We start from the raw sequence: 21,881 nt of genomic DNA on the forward strand, positions 1-21,881 counted from the left end.
CGCTCCCCACACAGTCCCCCCTGCTCCCCATAAAGAACTCTATCCCCGCTCCCCACACAGAGCCCCCTTGTTCCCCCACACAGAGCCCCCCCCTCCCCCACACAGCCCCCCCCCCCTCTCAGAGCCCCTCCCTCTCCCACACAGAGCCCCCCCCTCCCCCACACAGAGCCCCCCACAGCTTGTGAACTTTATATTAACCCTTTTCCGTAGGCAGGTCATGTGCTCACAAGTACATGACATATTTTAGACTAGGGGTGCGCAAACTGGGGGGCACAAGAGCCACTTGAAAGACACCCTGCATCTCTTTAAACAAATCTTTTATAAGGCCTCGTTCAGGGTGCCAGCTGCAGGAGTTGGAGGGAGGGCGGGCGTGCTGCAGTCTGCTGGGCGCTTAGTGCTTATCCTCCCAGCAGACTTTTTTCAGAGTTGAGGGGGCGGGGCTACACACGGCAGGTTAGGGATCCAAGTTGCAGTCATGAAATCATTCTCAAGAATGATTTCATTGGCTGCCGAGGTCCCAGTGACGTTGCTGCAGCTTCAAAAAACTAAATTTTCGTTTATTGAAACTGTAGCCAGCGTCAACTCCGGGCTTCGGAGACAGGGCAGCTGCTACCCTGACAACCATTATTCAAATTGAATACTTTGTGTCCCACGGCAGCTCGCCCTCCCTCCGAAGCCTGCACCCTGAACGAGGCCTAAAGCCTTTGACGTGATTTGGCAATTTTCTCCTATCTCTTGGTCTGTGTCAATAAAGTTTCCCCCTTGCTGTTGTGGCCGATCTTGTTGTTCCTGTGCACGCGCGGGTGCCATCTTGGATTTCGAGAACCGGAGAGGCAGCTTTCAAGCGGTAACGGGACACTGAGGGGGTCGGTGGCTTCTTATCTTTTTTAGGGGGAGGTATCCCTGTAGGTTCCGCTGGCGGGGGGAGGTCTTTTCAAGAAATGTCAGCCGATTTGGAGGGCTAAATCATCCGCAATCGTAGCGGAGTCCACGGAGCTCCTTCAGAGTACTCCCATCCTCCTTTACGCTGCATGCGTGCCCCCCTATATTGTATTTTTAAACCCAAACCATACCTTCATTAACCCCTCAAGCACCAGATGGATTGAAAAACATAATATCTAATGATATTATCATGACAGAGGCATTAACCCCTTACCTACCAGTGATACAGAGGGGGGGGAGGGCAGGGAGAGAGGGTTTGGAGGGGATAGAGAGGCAGGGGTGGGGGGATAGAGACAGGGGTGGGGGGATAGAGAGACAAGGGTGGGGGGGAGAGAGAGATAAGGGTGGAGGGGAAAGAGACATGAGTTGGGGGAGACAGTAATGGTGGGGGGGAGAAAGAGGTGGGATAGAGGGGGAAAAGAGACTGGGGAGAGAGGGTTGGGAGGGGCTAGAGACAGGGGTGGGGGGAAGAAACGGGTGGGGTGTAGAGAGAGAGACGGATGGGGATGAGAGAGACAAGGATGGAGGGGAAAGAGACATGAGTTGGGGAGACAGTAATGGTGGGGGGAGAAAACTGGGGAGAGAGGGTTGGGAGGGGATAGAGAGACAGAGGGTGAGAGAGAGACGGGCGGAGTGTAGTGAGAGACGGATGGGGAGGAGAGAGGCGGGGAGAGAGACAAGGGTGGAGGGGAAAGAGACATGGGTTGGGGGAGACAGTAATGGTGGGGGGAGAGAAGTGGGTGGAGAGAGGGAGGTGGGGTGCAGAGTAAGAGGTGGCTGTGAGAGATTAGGGGGAAAGAGAAGGGTGGGTAGTAGAGAGATATAGAGGGAGGTGAGGGTGACATGAACTTACAATGTTAACGTTCTGTTATTTTCCTCTTTGATATTCTTCTTCATGTTTATTAAGCTCCATGATAATCATGAAGTGAGGGCTGGACTTCATCTCTCAAAACCTGGATGATGTGAAGACGCTGCATGCGTCATGACAACAACACGACTCAGCTGAAGCGATTTGCGCACTGCGGACTCTGCATTATCTTCTCATTATATGACACACAGTGGTGCACCTTGTGGGATTCAGAGGCTTTGGCTCCTAAAACAGTGGGGCGATCGAACTCCTGAGCCCATCAATGATCTCTATATTGAACTAGAAGCCACAGTTGCGTTTGCATAGATTAACTGATAGTACACCAATGATCCATTACAAGGATACTGGGTGTCTCTGCAGCAATTCAATATTTAAGCCTACCTATGTGCTAATTAGTGACTAAACTGAAATAGTGCTAACTTTGTTGCTACAAGTGTACAGATCAGTGTATCTAAATCACTAATGCTAGCACAGGATGCAAACTCTACCTAAGTGATAGATGACACTATCCAACACTAAGGAGTAAAGAATATATCACAAAAACGGAGCGAGCGAAAAGACCTCAAATATTGCACTCAAACTGCTTAATACTGAACTTTTACTACATTTGCATTTACAAAGGGTATGTGGAAAGTAATATAAATCGTAACTTTTAGTCAAATAGCCTATAAAACCCCAATACATAGAGTATAGTCGGGGAAGTCAAAATATCCTTGGAACAATTAGAGAACAGTCCCTCTTACGTTTACAATAGACACATAGTAGCACCGCAGATAAGCTGCAGTCACACAAAAGTAACAACAACATTAGTCAACACAAATCAGTGTATTAGGGGTAACAACCAACACTGATCCTTGTTTCTATATAATAAATACAATGTAACCATGTATTTGTAATCATAAGTGCTACAGGTAGTTTGAGCGCAAACCCAAATCAATTAATAAAAATTAGTGTAAACAACACAGTGTGTAAGTGATGTAAAGAACAAATCTATGTCACCAAGGAAAGATGCAGCTGGTGTTCAGGAGTTTCACAACACCTCAAAAGACGTCATCAAAAGTAAACAGCAGGACTTCCGGTATGGCGCCAGGGCTGTGAGGACGCACTGAGAAGAGCTCCGCTGGCCCGCCGGGGAAAACCGCTGTAACCGCGAGAAAATAGCCGGCAAAAATCAGTCAGAATTTAAAGGGACAGGCACCCCAACAAGCGGAGGCACCTGCATGGAGAAATATCTCTCCAAAACTGCACAGATGGCCCCAAAACAGCAGCAACAGCGCCAGGACAAGGGAGAGAGAAGGAGAGAGACACAGAAAATGGCCGACAGCCACGAGGCTCAGGCAGGAGAATCCAGCCAGAACGGGGAAGCAGACAAGCAGGCACAAACAAGGTCAGAGCATGAAAGTATTGCAAAGGCTGTAGCAAGAGAAACTCTCCCCCAATTTGATAAAAAAATTGACAAAATAAAAACATCCATAGAAGAGCTGAAAAATGAGCTGTCAGCACACACCCCAAGAGTGGAAGAGGCTGAAACAAGAATTAGCACTATGGAGGACGAAATGTCTGACGTGCATCAAGCACTAGAAACAATGCGGAAAAAAAACTGCATATTAGAGGAAAAAGTAGACGACCTTGAAAACCGGTCCCGACGAAACAATATAAGACTGATAGGAGTACCTGAATCAATAAAACAGCACCAGCTCATAGAGTTCTGCGAGAAATGGATCCCAGAACATCTTGGACTATCCGCAGACAATGCAATAAAGATAGAGAGAGCGCACAGAATGGGTGCTGCAAGACAAGACCAAGAAACTAAACCTAGAGCAATAATAGCAAAGATTCTCAACTTTGATGACAAAGTCAGAATTATCAAAGCTTTCAAGGAGACGGACCAACTGACATTTGAGAACAAGAGAATAATGATTTTTCAGGACTATTCGGCCACGGTCTCACAAAAAAGGAGAGAATTTAGCAGGGTATGCACCACTCTCTACAAGCAAAAACGGAAATTCGCATTGATTTACCCAGCAACTCTAAAAATATACACCGACACAGGGGTGAAAACCTTCACATCCCACGACCTGGCGGAAAAGTACGTGACAAAGACGACAATCCCCAGGAACGCAGAGGAGGACCGGAATGACACAAGAGACGATGACCGCTAAAGTGGACAGATGCAGAGCCCAAGATTACATTTTACTTGAAAGAGACTGAATTAAGACATTTGTCCCGTGTCCCATGATAAAAGATAAAAAAAAAAAAGTGAATGTATGGGGGTGTGCAAGAACATAAGCATAAGTGTGGCCCAAGAAGGGGTATGAACAAGCATAGAGTGAGTGACAGTACATAGGGATATATATAGATATCTGAATGTGTAACTGATATTAACCCGCAAAGGAATGCTTGCTGGAATGGATGCAAGGGAGTGACCAAACCGGGAGGGGGGGGGAGATAGAAAGATACAACAGGGGAGGGAGAGACAAGAACGCCTCAGGCAAGAGAATGGAGGGGGGGGGGAAAGAGGGAAGGGGAGGAAAGGGACACGAGGGGGATGAGAGGGGGGGGAGAGAGGGGGAGTGGAGAGAAGGGGGGAGGAGAGAAGAGAGAGGGAGGAGGGAGGGGGGGGAGGATGATGAAGAAAGGGAGGGGCAAGCGAAAAAGAAAGAGAGGTCAAAACAAAAAAGCATAAAAACATAACAATGTGATTGTGATTGTCATGCAATAACCTGAAAGTTCTTTTTTTTATCCTATTGTGTTCTTATTGAGTTAAACCTACAGTAGACTCCTGGTATCGCAACGGGGAGAAAGCAGCATAGTCAGAACAAGAAGAGATAAAGACAGATAACGGACAGAAACAGACAACCTAACAGCAAGAAAATAACCGATCCCCAAGGGGGACAGAGACGGGCAACCACGACACTGATGTAAGGTATACAGCTACACAACCACATGAACATACAAACAATGAGACCAAGAGAATAGCGGGAAGGAGGGCGCACACACACACACATGCCACAACAATAGAAGCACTCATAACATCAGCAAGAAACGTAAGGAGACGAACAAGAGGGAAACATAGACATACAGACACCTTAATATACGGCCAAAGATAGGAAGAAACAAGGACAAAATAGCCAAGGGACAGGGACACAACAACAAAACCGAAACAAAAGAATAAAACAAAAAATGACACACAACAGAACAAAAAAAAAAAAAAAAAAAAAAAACTATACGAAAATAGCCTAAAGAGAAAAAAAAAAAAAAAAATACAAAATAAAATAGTAAATATACCCCCCGGCGGGGACAAGGAGACTAAAGTGCATACACAAGGAGACACACAAGAGGGTAGAAAGTACACCTCTGGAAAAAAGTGAAGTCCAGAAAAGAAAGGAAAGTTAAAAGTTTAAACAGTTAAAAGGTTAAAAAAAGTTAGAAGTTCTAATACAGAAAAGCAGGCAGAGATCATGTTGACAAGCCAGGCTAACAAAAACATAAAAGAGTGTTGGGAACAAGTAGAAAAGAGAGAAAAAACCCAGAATATCATAATTAACAGGAAACAAGAGAAAGCAAACGATGACATACATAGAGGACACAGAACAGACTTAGACACAAAATGCATACTCGAATAATAACATGGAATGTGAAAGGGCTTAACAACCCAATAAAACGCAAAAAAGTATTAAGCTACCTAAAAAAACAAAAAGCAGACATAGCATTCCTGCAGGAGACGCATCTAAATTCAAAAGAAAGCAATAAACTACAAAGAGATTGGGTAGGACACAGCATTTTCTCCCCGGCAATAGGAAAAAAAGCAGGAGTGGCCATACTCATAAATAAAAATCTCCCCCTAGAAATAATCAACACAGAGAGAGACAGTGAGGGAAGATTCATAGTAGCAGAGGTCAGAAGTGGAGGAATAGACTACCTCCTAGGAAATGTCTATGGACCAAATGACCATAAGACGGAGTTTTTCCAAGAAACTATAAACAAGATACTAAAATACAAACATAGAAACCTAATACTGGGGGGGGACTGGAACGCAATACAGGACAAGTTCCTAGACAGATCAAATCACAACGATAGCATGCCCAAAGACAGCGCCCAAACCAAAAATATGGAATTGATTAAAACAGCACTAGGGATAGTAGACGGATGGAGAACGCTCAACCCACTGGAGAGGGACTTCTCCTTCTACTCCAATGCACATAATTCATTTTCACGAATCGACGCAATATTACTAACACCGAACCTACTAAACAAAATAACACACATAGACATGGGAGAGATAATTATATCTGACCACGCAATGGTACGCCTAGATCTAGATATGGGACTGGGCAGAGCAAGCCCAAACACCTGGAGATTCCCAAATTACCTAAGCAATAACGAAGACTTTGTGAACTACTTAAGGAGAGCCTGGGAGAGATTTGACAACACAAACCAAGAACACAGAGCAAACCCCATACTCTACTGGGAAACATCAAAAGCGGTAATTAGAGGGGACATTATGGCATATGTATCCAGAAGAAAGAAACAGGCAACACAGGAATTCTGTAAGGCCAGTAAAGAACTAAGCGAGGCATTCAAAATATTCAAAACAGACCCAACACCCCAAAACAAAGAAAACTATAGCCAGAAAAAATCCACATGTGAGGTATGGCTAGAAAAAAAAGAACTAGGGAAAAAAATCAGTAAAAGAAGCCAAATTTTTCCGACACGGTAATAAGACGGGTAGACTCCTGGGAAATCTTATGCGTAACTACAGGCCAACTGCGCCCATCACTAAAATATATGATAAGACAGAGATAATCACAGAAGCAAAAAAAATAAACGAGGTGTTCAAAGAATACTACAGCAAACTGTATAGGGACGGACAAATAAATACAGAAGCAAGAGATATATTTTTTAAAGATATTAAAATACCTAAAGTAAGTCAAGAAGAAATAGATAGTTTAAACTCCCCTATCACTCAAAAAGAGATAAAGGACACAATCCAAAACCTAAAAAACTGCAAGGCCCCAGGTCCAGATGGCATGTCAGGGGAATACTACAAACTCCTAAAAGAAAACTTGATAGAACCATTACAACATCTATATCACAAAGCCCTTAAAGACGCCACGTTTATGCAAACAAGTGAAACAGCCCACATAATGCTAATACACAAACAGGGCAAGGACCCCCTAAGACCAGAATCGTATAGACCAATATCACTGATCAATCAAGACGCAAAAATATTCACCAAAATTATGGCAGATAGGTTAGCGAACATTCTTCCATCCTTGATACACCCTGACCAGTCGGGATTTGTCAAAGGAAGATCCGCAGTGAAAAACATCAGAAAAGTACTAGCGGCAATAGAGTGGGTCAGACTACACAAGATAGAGAATACAGCCCTAGTAACAATCGATGCCGAGAAAGCATTCGATAACATAATGTGGGAACATGTGTTCTTTGTGATAGATAAATTTGGATTCAAGGGAAACTTTAATAACATGTTAAAGGCAATGTACAACACCCCAAAGGCTAGAATAATAGCAGCAGGACACCTATCAAGCCCATTCCAACTATACAGAGGGACACGCCAGGGGTGCCCGTTGTCACCCCTGCTGTTCAATCTAGCTATAGAGCCTCTGGCTATCTACCTGAGACAAATGAAAGACTTTAAGGGGATAAAGATAAACAAAACAGAATTGAAACTATCAATGTTCGCTGACGACATACTAATGTTCATGACTAACCCAGACGAATCAATCAAAAAGGTCCTACAACAAATAGAGACATTCGGGTCATTCGCAGGCTTTAAAATAAATATATCTAAAACAGAAATGATGTACATCAAAAAAAACCCAGATACTAGGTCACCATATAATTTCCCTATAAAAGTAACAAAAAAACCCATCAGATACCTAGGGATAATGCTGGAGGCAGAAATTTCCAGACTATACGAGAATAATTTTAAACCTATCATAAAAAAAATAGTACAGGAACTAAAAAACTGGACGACACTACCCTTATCGCTATTTGGGAGAGCAAGTGCGATCAAAATGATATCGTTTGCCAGACTCCTCTATCCTATGCAGACTCTCCCCATGCTCCTCAAACATGAAGACAATACGGCAATAAATAGAGCGATGACAAAATTCCTATGGGGAAACAAGAGAAGCAGAATAGCTCTAAAAAAACTACAACTACCAAAGGAAATGGGGGGTATCAACCTGCCAAACATCAGGAACTATAACATAGCAAGCATAATGAGACATGTAGGAGACTGGATAAATGATACCAATCACTACTCCTCCCTAGAAATAGAAAAGGAGTTCTCTCCAGAGACCTCCCTGAAAGAGCTATTACATACTAAATGGGGAGATATCCCAGTGACACAAAGAAACAACATACTAATCAAAGATACTATAGTAACATGGAAAACGGTCAGAAAAAAGTTTAAATTGTCACATACAATCTCAAGATATCTACCAATTCAAGACAACCCCAAATTTATACCAGGGCATACCCAAACATCATTCCAGATTTGGAAACAAAAAGGGATTACTTGCCTAAAAGACGTGATTAACACAGACAAACAGGAATATATGACATTCCAGGAGCTCGCACAAAAATGGGACATCCCCCAAAACCTAATACATGCTTTCTCATATACACAGTTAATCAGTTTCTGCAAAAAGCTGACAAATCACAAAATCACAGTACTAAATAACAATAGAATAGACGACTATTTTAAAGCAAAAGAGCAGGACAAAAGTAAATTGTCAGAGCTATACAGCATTATCAGAGATCAAGACATAGAGAGCACACACGCCAACACACTCAAGGCATGGAAAAAAGATTTCCCAGAAATACAAAACATGGAACAGCTAATACAGGGCATACACAGGGTGCACAAGATCATACCGTCAGAGACATGGAGAGAAATGCAATACAAAATAACACATAGAGCATACATAGCATTTAAACGACAGATAAAGACCAGGACAGAGGACACCACGTTTTGCCCAAAATGCAAGACACCAAAGGCGGACCTTAAACACTGCCTCTGGACATGCATACATATATCTAGATATTGGGACCAAGTGCTAGACTATATGAAAACAAAATTAAAAGTCTCATGGACAAAGGACCCAATACCTATTATATTTGCAAATATAGAGAACTGGACGGAGGGCAAACAAATCAGCAGAGCAGTAACCAGACCCACAGAGATTATACTACTAGCGGCAAGAAAGACCATTATGATAAACTGGATACAAACACAACAGCCCTCAATGGAACAACTACAAGACACATTATACAAACTAATGACAATAGACAAACTGGAGACGTCCACAGACAGAAACAGAACAACGAAAGAGTTCCGCCAGAGATGGGACTGGTTCCTCGAGGAAAGAGACTCGCAGACAGGGGACAGTCTAGTTCAGGGTAAAGACTGGAGACAGAGGACGGAAAGGGGTGAACAAGACTAACACGACAAGTTAGGTTAGAATACAAGGTTAAAGTTTAAGGTTAATTAGATAGGAATCGAGCTGGAGTAAAACGTATACAAAAAGTGTAATACAAGTATGTAATGAGGGAAACAGACCCGGAGAAAACACAATCGCTCGCACTCAGAGCAAAAAAATGAATCCAAGCTTGAATTCAGAGTTAAGAAAAATGTATGATCAATATATGAAAAATATGTAAACAATATATGTGAACAATGTGCGACACAATGTACATGTAACAGCACAAACTTTTTCAAGTTGTTCGCCTGTATACTGAAAATGTACCCAATAAAAAAATATTTGTGAAAAAAAAAAAAAAAAAGTAAACAGCACAAAGAACTTCCCTCAGATGAAAATATGGTGATGGTCAAATAAGGAATCTGGTAGGATGCAGCAGGTACTCCCAAGATGGTATATAGGAAAGAGAGAAAAAATATATAGTGCAACACAATTTATTACACACAACACACAGCAGAGCGCGGAGATCATTACTCACATGCTCCCACAGCATTGTCCTGACGAAACCAACTATGGTGAAACGCTCCACGCAGTCGACCGGAAACCCTTGGATCCGCTGACACGCAACATCCGGAATCCCCTAGACGGAGCCGCGAGGTGTGTGTTTGGCGGGAGAAATCGTACCAAGGGAGACGAAAACTGCTCCAAGTCACAGCAGCCGGTGTCTATCGCGTTGATCAAATTGCCTGTACCATACTTATACCATGTGAGTGTATACCATCCTATACTTACCAATATAAAGTATTATAGTCTTTATACTTTAAAGTATTATAGTATTATAGTCTGCACTATCTCCGGTCTGTTCTCATTAGCAATACAATATAAGAAATAAAAAAAACTAAAAACAAAAAATACAAAGTCCTTGGCGCACTATCAGGTAATATAACCTGACCATAAGGAAGTCCCAATTCTTTGATTGCAGGGATGTTATATGGGTCCGGAATCTGATTTCTTTTAGAGTCCTTTGAACAGTGGATCAAAATCTGTAATTACACAAAACAAACCACCATTGCGCAGTAACTTCAGGTCAATCATTAACTCCCCCACCGTTGCCAGCTACTTACTTAGAAGTAGGAGATAAAGGGCATATAAAGGTATCTTTAGCTTTCTTCCTGGCAGGCTGATACTCTATATGTTGACAGGCGATGTTACCCCTCTCCAAATAGATAATCACAACACCATGTACGGAATAAAAATATAAAAAGAACCAATGGTATGATACCGTAAAATTTAATAAAACAATTAGGACTAAACAACAATGCACTCACATGTTGACCGTCCCTATGATCGGGTTACAATGTGCCGTCCGCTTGCGTGAGAGGATACCGGAGTGAAGCAGATGGAGGTAGGATCTTGCGTGAATCCCCGTTTCCTGGCCGCGACTCGGAGCGCCTGGTCCTCCTCTGATGTCGTCACTGCTAATGCGCCTCCTCTCCACACTCGTGCACACAGTAACACGTCCTGATAGAACTCCACCCTACGTGCGTTTCGTGACTATTGACGTCACTTCTTCAGGGGTAATGGAGTTATTGAGGAAGTCCGTGCTATTTAAGCACATCTAAAACCGTCCACATGGCTTCAATTGGATAATTACCCAACCCGGAACTCCTATCAATTGTCACATACATATAATATAATGGGACACAATGGAAATACATCATAATCATAGATATACAAAGATATGAATTACACATCTTGCATACCACTCAACAATATACAGACAAATCTTTATTCTAAATCAATAGTTTAAAATTGAATGCTGCTAGCAACTCTATAGAGGTAATTTAACACTATACTGCCCAAAAGGAATTACTGCTAGCGTTGAACTGAGAACACAGAGGAAAAAGTACAGACCAACCAGGGAATGGATAGCAAATGCCCTTTAAATATAGAACCGACCTAGCCATCTTTAAGAAATGATGCCAGATCAAATTCTATATTCAGACCTCTTGGGGTCAAGGTTTTGAGGGTATAAATCCAGAAGCTTTCGCGTCTGGATATTAGATTCATCTTGTCTCCCCCTCTCCAATTTTGTTAGGTTAGGTTGAGCGCTTAGTATATGATTAGTTTAGTTCTCTTTATCACTGCATTTGTATCCATTTCACATATCATCAGCCAACCATATTATATCATAATGTCACTTTTTTCTAGTCGAGCACTTCGTAGTTGTAATTTAGATAGCATCTTTGCAGATGAGACAGAGGTGGAGCACATAGATGTGGATACTGAAAATTTAGACACTATTTAATAAAGTAGAAAAACTTCTCACACAAGAAATGAGGCAAATGTGGGAAGTGGTAGCACTTAAGAAATATATAGAAAATAAAAGAATACCGAGAGGACTTAGAGTCCTTAAAGTACCAACACTTGAAACAGAGAATGAGGAATTCATGAAGGAGTGGAATTATCTTCTCGACACATGTGCATTTGGCTTAGTCAATTTATCCATACAGTATAGGAGTAAATCCTTAGATGTGTTGGATAAGGAGATTATTGAAATCCAAGAAAAATTGGAGAAATTTTCTGATCTCAAAGAGTACAAGGTATTAGACGAAAAGATCTCACAAAGAATAGATAAATTGGAGAAGGAGGTCATCAATTCTAAACAGAAAAAAATTATAAGGAACAGAAAGGATTACGAACAAAATAGACAAAGGGACTGGAAATCAGAAAAGAAAGTCATAATCTTGGAAGAAACCCCTATAGTAGAGGAGAAGCCTACACCTATCAATAAAGGAGTGATACTAAAGGAAGACACTAATATAAAGAAAGATAGTAATCCAGCAACTAAATCATCTAATAAAAAGATGGCGGCATCTCAACGTCCCTTTTTGGGTGCTCGGCCACAAGCACCATTTAGGAACGATCCACATAGATATCATGGTCCACCTCGTGGTGGTTACACCAATAGCCATGGTAGATATGAGCATCACGAGTATTACCATGACGGACCAAAGGATGGTCCTAGAGGTTATGATAACAGTGTTTTTAGACCAAACAATGGTTTCAGACCCTACAACATACCATTTAGAGATCATGAGAGCAACCATTATCAAATGTCTTTTTTAGATCACGACAGGGAGTACGACTTCCCTCCAAGGAGGAACAGCGAGACAAACAACCTAATAGGGAGACAAGACACCCCACGGTCTACAAGATGCAAAAGAACAGAGGATTCAGAGGAAAAAGAGGAGGAAGGAGGAAAGAGAAAAAAATCAGACCAAGGGAACCAGCGGTAGAGGTTAGCAATGTATTCAACATTAGTGGTTACAAAACCACTGAGGTTGAGGAGAGGGTTCTTTCCAAGGGTCTTAGTTTCGCCCCTTCACATGGACCAAACATGTTTGATTTATATATAGACACACACAAATTTGTGAGACGTCTCACCCTTAAAAAGTATTTTTATTAAAGACGCTGTAAGTAGGGAAGCCATTCAAGAAACTAGCAATTTGAGTAATACTGAATCCATTCCATTAACTAAATTCAAGAGACCTTCTGTTTTTTATCCTAAACATATTAAGGGTAACTTTATAGACACCTTCACTGAATTAGTCATTCAGGATATGGAGAAAGCCACTACTGAGTTCAAGTTCCATAAACCTAATTTGAGCAAACTAGAAAAGGAAGCTATTAAGAGTCTAGAGAGTAATACTGAAATTGTAATTAAATCAGCCAACAAGGGGGGTGGCATTGTCATCATGGATTCGCCCTATTATAAGGCAGAGTCCATGAGAATCCTAAGTGACACAGCCACATACCAAAAACTGTTATGTAATCCATCGGTTGAGTTTAAGGAAATTTTAAATGAGTAGATACAGAAGGGATTCAGTGATGGAATTATTTCCAAGGGAGAATTGGAGTTCTTGGACATCCAACAGCCAAGGATTCCAATTTTCTATTTTATACCAAAGATTCATAAGGATCTTTGGAATCCCCCCGGTTGGCCCATTATTTCTGGGATTAAATTGTTGACCTCCAATCTATCCCAGTTTATTGACTCCACATTACAAAAATATGTTTCCCAAATACCCTCGTATCTCTGAGATACAACTCATGTACTAAATATAATTAAGGATTTAAAGTGGGAGGATCATTATATATGGGTCACGTGTGACGTGACTTCATTGTATACGGTCATAAACCATGAGTTAGGTATCGAGGCAATCAGGAGAGTATTAGACCACGATGATAGTCTTGAACAGGGATTCAAAAACTTTATATTGGAAGGGATAAGATACATTCTTACCCATAATTTCTTTAATTATGACAATAGTTTCTACCTCCAGATATGCGGCACTGCCATGGGAACCAGGTTCGCCCCCAGTTATGCAAACATATTTATGGGTATGTGGGAGGAGGATTTCATCCAGTCCCGCAACCCATTTGGGGTGGACCTGGTGCTGTGGAGGCGTTATATTGACGATGTGCTGTGTATCTGGGGTGGAAATGAGGAAGATCTGGGTAAATTCCAACAGTACCTTAATACCAACAATTTAAATTTGAAATTCATATTTAATACCAGTCCACTCACTATTGATTTTCTAGACTTGACATTGTTTATTGAGAAGGGATCCATTGAGACCAAAACCTTTTATAAAAAAGTAGATGCGAACACCTATCTCTTGGCATCAAGCCACCATAACCCTAGATGGATTAATAATATTCCCAAGGGCCAGTTTCTAAGAACGAAACATAACTGCTCTCAGGCAGAGGTATTTAACACACAGGCCAATGAATTAAAAAATAAATTTATGGATAGGGAATACAGTCACAATAAGGTTATGAGGGCATTAGAAGCAGCAAGAAACACCAATAGGGAGGATCTAATTGTTATGGATAATAAGGGAATAAAAAATAAACAAGAGGGAGTTGAATTTATTCCTTTTATTACCAAGTATAATGGAATGGCTACCAAAATCACACAAATAATTAAAAAGCACTGGGTAATTTTACAAGGTGATACATTATTAAATACAATATTACCCAAGTGTCCGCAGATAGTATTTAAGAGGGCAGATAATCTAAAACTAAAGTTATCCCCCAGTTGTCCAATAAATCTATTAAAAGAACGCAATACTATGTGGTTGAAGGAACTGAATGGGTTCTTCACATGCAGTAAGTGCATTGGTTGTAGATATGGTTCCAAGTGTAGGGACTTTAAGTCCAACGTCACAGGAATATCGTTCCCAAGTAAGTCATTTATTACCTGCAGGAGTCCTTTTGTGGTCTATCTGTTAGAGTGCCCGTGTGGGCTACAATATGTAGGGCGAACAGGTAGACCACTAAAACGACGCTTTGCAGAACATGTTTATAATATAAAAAGAGGTTTGGAGACACTATTTAACCACTTTAAATTGAAACATGATCAAAACCCTATGGGATTAGTCTGCAAGGGCATAGAATGCCCTAAACAAAATTGGAGAGGGGGAGACAAGATGAATCTAATATCCAGACGCGAAAGCTTCTGGATTTATAACCTCAAAACCTTGACCCCAAGAGGTCTGAATATAGAATTTGATCTGGCATCATTTCTTAAAGATGGCTAGGTCGGTTCTATATTTAAAGGGCATTTGCTATCCATTCCCTGGTCTGTACTTTTTCCTCTGTGTTCTCAGTTCAACGCTAGCAGCAATTCCTTTTGGGCAGTATAGTGTTAAATTACCTCTATAGAGTTGCTAGCAGCATTCAATTTTAAACTATTGATTTAGAATAAAGATTTGTCTGTATATTGTTGAGTGGTATGCAGGATGTGTAATTCATATCTTTGTATATCTATGATTATGATGTATTTCCATTGTGTCCCATTATGTTATATGTATGTGACAATTGATAGGAGTTCCGGGTTGGGTAATTATCCAATAGGAGCCATGTGGACGGTTTTAGATGTGCTTAAATAGCACGGACTTCCTCAATAACTCCATTACCCCTGAAGAAGTGACGTCAATAGTCACGAAACGCGCGTAGGATGGAGTTCTATCAGGACGTGTTACTGTGTGCACGAGTGTGGAGAGGAGGCGCATTAGCAGTGACGACATCAGAGGGGGACCAGGCGCTCCAAGTCGCGGCCACGAAACAGAGATTCACGCAAGATCCTACCTCCATCTGCTTCACTCCGGTATCCTCTCACGCAAGCGGACGGCACATTGTAACCCGATCATAGGGACGGTCAACATGTGAGTGCATTGTTGTTTAGTCCTAATTTTACGGTATCATACCATTGGTTCTTTTTATATTTTTATTCCGTACATGGTGTTGTGATTATGTTTGGAGAGGGGTAACATCGCCTGTCAACATATAGAGTATCAGCCTGCCAGGAAGAAAGCTAAAGATACCTTTATATGCCCTTTATCTCCTACTTTTAAGTAAGTATCTGGCAACGGTGGGGGAGTTAATGATTGACCTGAAGTTACTGCGCAATGGTGGTTTGTTTTGTGTAATTACAGATTTTGATCCACTGTTCAAAGGACTCTAAAAGAAATCAGATTCCGCACCCATATAACATCCCTGCAATCAAAGAATTGGGACTTCCTTATTGTCAGGTTATATTACCTGATAGTGCGCCAAGAACTTTGTATTTTTTGTTTTTAGTTTTTATTTATTTCTTATATTGTATTGCTATTGTTGTACTTACCTTCTGGATAGGTTTGTGTTTTTCACTCCTTAGGAAGCCACTCCCGCAATCTGTCACATCAGTTTGTGGGATCTCCTCATATATCGGTATTCTTTTATATGAGATATTGTTGTTCATAGCACTTTTCAATCATTATTGTGTATTGTTTAGTTTAGGTAAATAGGTTGAGCGCTTAGTATATGATTAGTTTAGTTCTCTTTATCACTGCATTTGTATCCTCTTTCTCATTATATGAAAGGTAAAAGTGGAGGTACATATTCCGATGCCATCTTCAACCAGATTGCAGTCTATGATCTCTCATCCAAAGATACCTTTACGTGTATTTAGATCGCCTCACACGTGTGAGTATCCAACTCATAAGAACTAAGAATACATTCATATCTGCATTTGAGAATACTGCACTATTAGATGTTTGTTCTTTTCTTCCACAGACGTTTGCGCTTCTCTACGACTATAGACTTTTGGATGCTTTAGGGGTTGCTAGGCTTTGGATTCCCTGTTTATTCACTTTCGGGACGGGGCTGTCACACCCCGTACTCCTAGATATTTAATGGACTAGGGTTGCCAATTAAAATTGATAGCCATCAGTTTTTCCATTTCTTTGGGCAGGCTGATATTTAAACGTATGGGTATGGGGGAGATGGGTGCTCCAACATAAGGGAAAGCTTATCAATCCATAAATCTTGACAGAAGTCTTATATGCAACTATATGACGGAGTGGGTATACTAGAAATGACCTGTGAGTCACCAATAAATACCAGAATCACTTCTCCTAGAGAGAACATTAAGAATGCATATATCACCTCAGAGTCCCCTCACTGGAGGAATAAAGGTACAGGTACTCATCCATAATGATCATAATGACGCAATTAAAGTGCAGACTTTGTAATCTTACCCACTCCTATAGTCTGAGGGAGTCCAATATGGCGTGCCAGCCGTCGATGCAGAAATCCAGAGTAGAAGAACAAGAGAAAACAGCGCACTGCCCGGGAGTCAGGTGGTGAAAAATAAAATCCTATTTATTCAGCACAATAGAACAAAAAACATCACCCCAGGAGGTGAACAGGGTCCTCCTACGCGTTTCGGACAGTAAAGTCCTTTATCAAGGTTTATCAGAGTTTATTAAAGACTAGCTGATATACCCGGCGTTGCCCGGGATGTAAATCCGTAATAGGTAGTATTTTTAAATAGGGTAAGAATAGGTTGAGTATTTGGTGGAAAGGTTGTATAATAATGTTGAAAAGAAACATGGAAGAAAATGTAATCCGATGTTGTTTAAAAATGGTTTATTGTAAAGTTATTGTGAGTCGGCGAGTGGCTGGTGAGTGCGGTGTGGCGGTCCCACTATGGTGGGAAGGGGTGTGAGGTGGTGGGTGAAAGGCAGGGGCGGGAGGGGGCGAAAGGCAGGGGCGGGGGGGGGGTGAAAGGCAGGGGTGGGTGAAAGGCAGGGCAGGAGGGGGGAGGAAGGCAGGGGCAAGGGGGGGAGGCAGGGGCAAGGGGGGTAGGCAGGGGCAAGGGGGGGGGAAGGCAGGGGCAATGGGGGGGGGAAGGAAGGAGCAAGGGGGGGGAAGACAGGGGCAAGGGGGGGGGGGAAGTCAGGGGCAAGGGGGGGGAGTCAGGGGCAAGAGAGGGGGCAAGTCAGGGGCAGGCAGGGGGTGAAGGTCAAGTGGTGGGTGGGTTTTTTAGTGACTGGGTGGGTTATTTAGTGACAGGGTTTTATTTAGTGACTTTATTTAGTGAGTGGGTGGGTTATTTAGTGACTGGGTGGGTGGGTTACTTAGTGACTGGGTGGGTGGGTTATTTAGTGACTGGGTGGGTTATTTAGTGACTGGGTGGGTGGGTTACTTAGTGACTGGGTGGGTGGGTTATTTCGTGACTGGGTGGGTGGGTTATTTAGTGACTGGGTGGGTGGGTTATTTAGTGACTGGGTGGGTTATTTAGTGACTGGGTGGGTTATTTAGTGACTGGGTGGGTGGGTGGGTTATTTAGTGACTGGGTGGGTGGGTTATTTAGTGACTGGGTGGGTGGGTTATTTAGTGACTGGGTGGGTGGGTTATTTAGTGACTGGGTTGGTGGGTTATTTAGTGACTGGGTGGGTGGGTTATTTAGTGACTGGGTGGGTTATTTAGTGACTGGGTGGGTTATTTAGTGACTGGGTGGGTGGGTTATTTAGTGTCTGGGTGGGTTATTTAGTGACTGGGTGGCTGGGTTATTTAGTGAGTGGGTGGGTTATTTAGTGACTGGTGGGTGGGTTATTTAGTGACTGGGTGGGTGGGTTATTTAGTGACTGGGTGGGTTATTTATTGACTGTGTGGGTGGGTTATTTAGTGGGTGGGTGTGTTATTTAGTGGAGGCCTGAAGATAGCGGCCGGCAGGCCTGCATTTCCCCCCCAACCCCCCCCCCGCAGCGGCATGAAGCTAGTTTCACACCATCACACCCCCACCACTCCTCAGAGTGGAGTGGCTTTGAAAGCATGAAGATAGCGGGCGGCACGCCATTCCCTCCAACCCCCCCCCCCTTCCATACCTCACGCAGCGGCTTGAAGCTAGCGGGCGGGGGGGAGTCAGGGGCAAGAGAGGGGGCAAGTAAGGGGCAGGCAGGGGGTGAAGGTCAAGTGGTGGGTGGGTTTTTTAGTGACTGGGTGGGTTATTTAGTGACAGGGTTTATTTAGTGACTTTATTTAGTGAGTGGGTGGGTTATTTAGTGACTGGGTGGGTGGGTTATTTAGTGACTGGGTGGGTGGGTTATTTAGTGACTGGGTGGGTTATTTAGTGACTGGGTGGGTGGGTTACTTAGTGACTGGGTGGGTGGGTTAATTAGTGACTGGGTGGGTGGGTTATTTAGTGACTGGGTGGGTGGGTTATTTAGTGACTGGGTGGGTGGGTTATTTAGTGACTGGGTGGGTGGGTTATTTAGTGACTGGGTGGGTGGGTTATTTAGTGACTGGGTGGGTGGGTTATTTAGTGACTGGGTGGGTGGGTTATTTAGTGACTGGGTTGGTGGGTTATTTAGTGACTGGGTGGGTTATTTAGTGACTGGGTGGGTTATTTAGTGACTGGGTGGGTGGGTTATTTAGTGACTGGGTGGGTTATTTAGTGACTGGGTGGCTGGGTTATTTAGTGAGTGGGTGGGTTATTTAGTGACTGGTGGGTGGGTTATTTAGTGACTGGGTGGGTGGGTTATTTAGTGACTGGGTGGGTTATTTAGTGACTGGGTGGCTGGGTTATTTAGTGAGTGGGTGGGTTATTTAGTGACTGGTGGGTGGGTTATTTAGTGACTGTGTGGGTGGGTTATTTAGTGGGTGGGTGTGTTATTTAGTGGAGGCCTGAAGATAGCGGCCGGCAGGCCTGCATTTCCCCCCCCCACCCCCCACATGCAGCGGCTTTGGGGGCATGAAGATAGCGGGCGGCACGCCATTCCCTCCAACCCCCCCCCCCTCCATACCTCACGCGGCGGCTTGAAGCTAGCGGGCGGCACGCCATTCCCTCCAACCCCCCCCTCCATACCTCACGCGGCGGCTTGAAGATAGCGGGCGGCACGCCATTCCCTCCGTGCACCCCTCCCCCCCCTCCATACCTCACGCAGCAGCTTGAAGATAGCGTGCGGCCGTAGTGGAATCTTTGGGGAGGTGGGTGGGAGTCACGTGGTGAGGTGTCCCCGCCGCGGCCGCCACTGCCCTGCTCCTCCCGCCGGCAGGTCCCGCAGTGTGCGACCAAGCAGGTTTGCAGGCTGTGAGGATGGTGGAAGGAGGCGGTAGGGCTGCTGCGTCGCCCCTTAGGGTTGTGAGGTGATGGGAGTGGCGGCGCTAAACCCCCCACCCGCGCAGCGTTAAGGGCGCCGCGAGGGGAGGTGAGTTGCGTGTGAGGGGGGTGATGATGGAAGGGGGGGTAGGTGAGGTTTGGGTGAGGGGGGGGGGGATCCAGAGGGCCAGGCCTCGGTGTGTGTGTGTGTCTCTCTCTCATTTGGCCCGTCACTCCGCCTCAGGCCAATGAGAGGTGTGCGGGGGCGGGCGGGCCAAAGGACCCATTTCATTGGTCTGAGGCGGAGTGACAGGCCAAAGGTCCAATGCGATTTCCTCTAGGGACACAGGGAGACACATACGACGGTTTGACAAATATATAGATAGATATAGCTTTTGCAATTTGTCGGATCTTTTCCTGGTTTGTAAATCAGGGAGATAGACGCCTGTAGGATATGTTCCAGGAATGATGCACCCGCCAGCACTACATTGAACGTGCGCAGGAGATGGGGGCTAACAACTTGGCAAATTATTTATAGTAAAGATTGGAAAATACATCAGGACCTGGCGCTTTAGAGAGTTTCAACTGTTTACTATGGAAGAATTACTACAAGTTATTAAAGTATTTTTGCAGCTTCTCTCTCTCCCCTGCTCAGTCTGGGAAGGTCTGACTCTACTAGAATGTCCTCCAATGCCTGACTCGTGTTTACGTTAGGCCTGGTCCCCGCTGGCCATGGCAGCGCCCACTGTGGCAGACGCTGCAGGGGCAAGAGCCGCCCCTCAATGGGGCCGGGCCCGCAGCGAGGGGGGGTCGCCGCACTGCGCCGGCAGTGACTCCTGCTCTCAAGAGAATTGAGAGCAGAACACGCGATGGAGCGCTAGACCACGCCCCAGGCGGTTCAATGAGGGCGAAATTCCCGGGTGACGTCACTCCCCTCCCTGTATTTCCCCATACAGACCAGGGGAATCGGCTGCATGCGCCGCCAGCCTCGCGGGCGCGTGTGCAGCGCAGGCACTGGGGCCGTAGCCGTATGTGTGACCTTTTCTCTGTTATAGAGATTTTCAGAATACTTATTAAATTCTTCTACGATAAGTTTAGGATTAGAGGTCACCGTCCCTGTCTTCAAACGAGTTGCTTGTATATTATAACAGCCTGCTATTCCTAATCCTGCTTGCTAGCAGGGTATCTGGCTTGTTTGCTTTTTCTCCAACAAATCAGGAGGATCACCTGGTGCAAGACGAGTGGAACAGTCTTTATCAAGGGTTGCAGTTTGCTTCTAAGTTTCTTAATTTTTTCTTTAGATCACTTGATTGTTATTATTATCACATTGCTTTATTATTTACACATATGTGGTTGAATTGTATATTGTCACATTTAGGGTGTGCTTTAGAGCGCTATTGTTAGTTTTTTTCACTTGTTTGCTTTTTCAAAAGACTTCCTGTTTGACCAACTTAGTGACTTCTCAGCCCGGGAGGTAGAAGCAGATTCAATTCAATTTGTACATCTTTTTGTTCTTTTAATGTGTCCGTCCTCCCATTATGTTTATGGAGGGCAGAAAACTGTGGTCAGTGTGACGATAGCTTTCCACAGGCTTATTAATATTACACAAAAATAACTGGGTTTGAACTGAACGAGGCTTAAGATATAATAAAGTGATTTTATTCCTTAGGATAGGTGAACACAGCAGATAATACAGTAACAAACAAGACGTACACTTACATTGGGGTTGGGAAGATGAGAAGCATTTTGCACAGCATTTCCTCAGCAATCAAGATGGTTTCAAGAAGAGACAATGGATATAGGGGGGACACAGTTTATAAACCTTTTACACCCTATTCATAACATGGAGTACTGGGGATTGGTTTTCAATTATCTCCAGCCACTCTCTAACGTGGGAAAGCATTCTGACCCATGCCCCCTGCTAGTTGGCCCATGCGCAGTAGAACTCTGGGGTCTCATTTCTGGGCCCCCACATTTGCATCTGGAATGCCAGCCGGTCTATCCCTTTGGCTTTCTGGCAGGAAAACCTTTGTTGGAGGGTGTTAAATGGAACACTTAAAAACTGCCCTGGTTTGAGCCTCAAGTAAACAGTGAGGGTGACAAAACCCTTTGAACAATACTTAAGTCCTAGACATTGGGTCGCCTCCTAGGGCCATCTGCTACCTTATGGCCAAAAGAATTTTCTCTG

At 43.7% G+C, this 21,881-nt stretch overlaps 1 protein-coding gene across 1 annotated transcript in view; it reads left to right on the forward strand.

Annotated features, from left to right (window-relative positions):
* The window catches only part of LOC142472728 (uncharacterized), a 313,204-nt gene that overhangs the window by 187,631 nt on the left and 103,692 nt on the right, over positions 1-21,881 (forward strand). The gene's annotated exons all lie outside the window — the stretch shown is intronic.

This window comes from Ascaphus truei, chromosome 22 (genome assembly GCF_040206685.1).
Source record: "Ascaphus truei isolate aAscTru1 chromosome 22, aAscTru1.hap1, whole genome shotgun sequence".
Taxonomy (NCBI): Eukaryota; Metazoa; Chordata; class Amphibia; order Anura; family Ascaphidae; genus Ascaphus; species Ascaphus truei.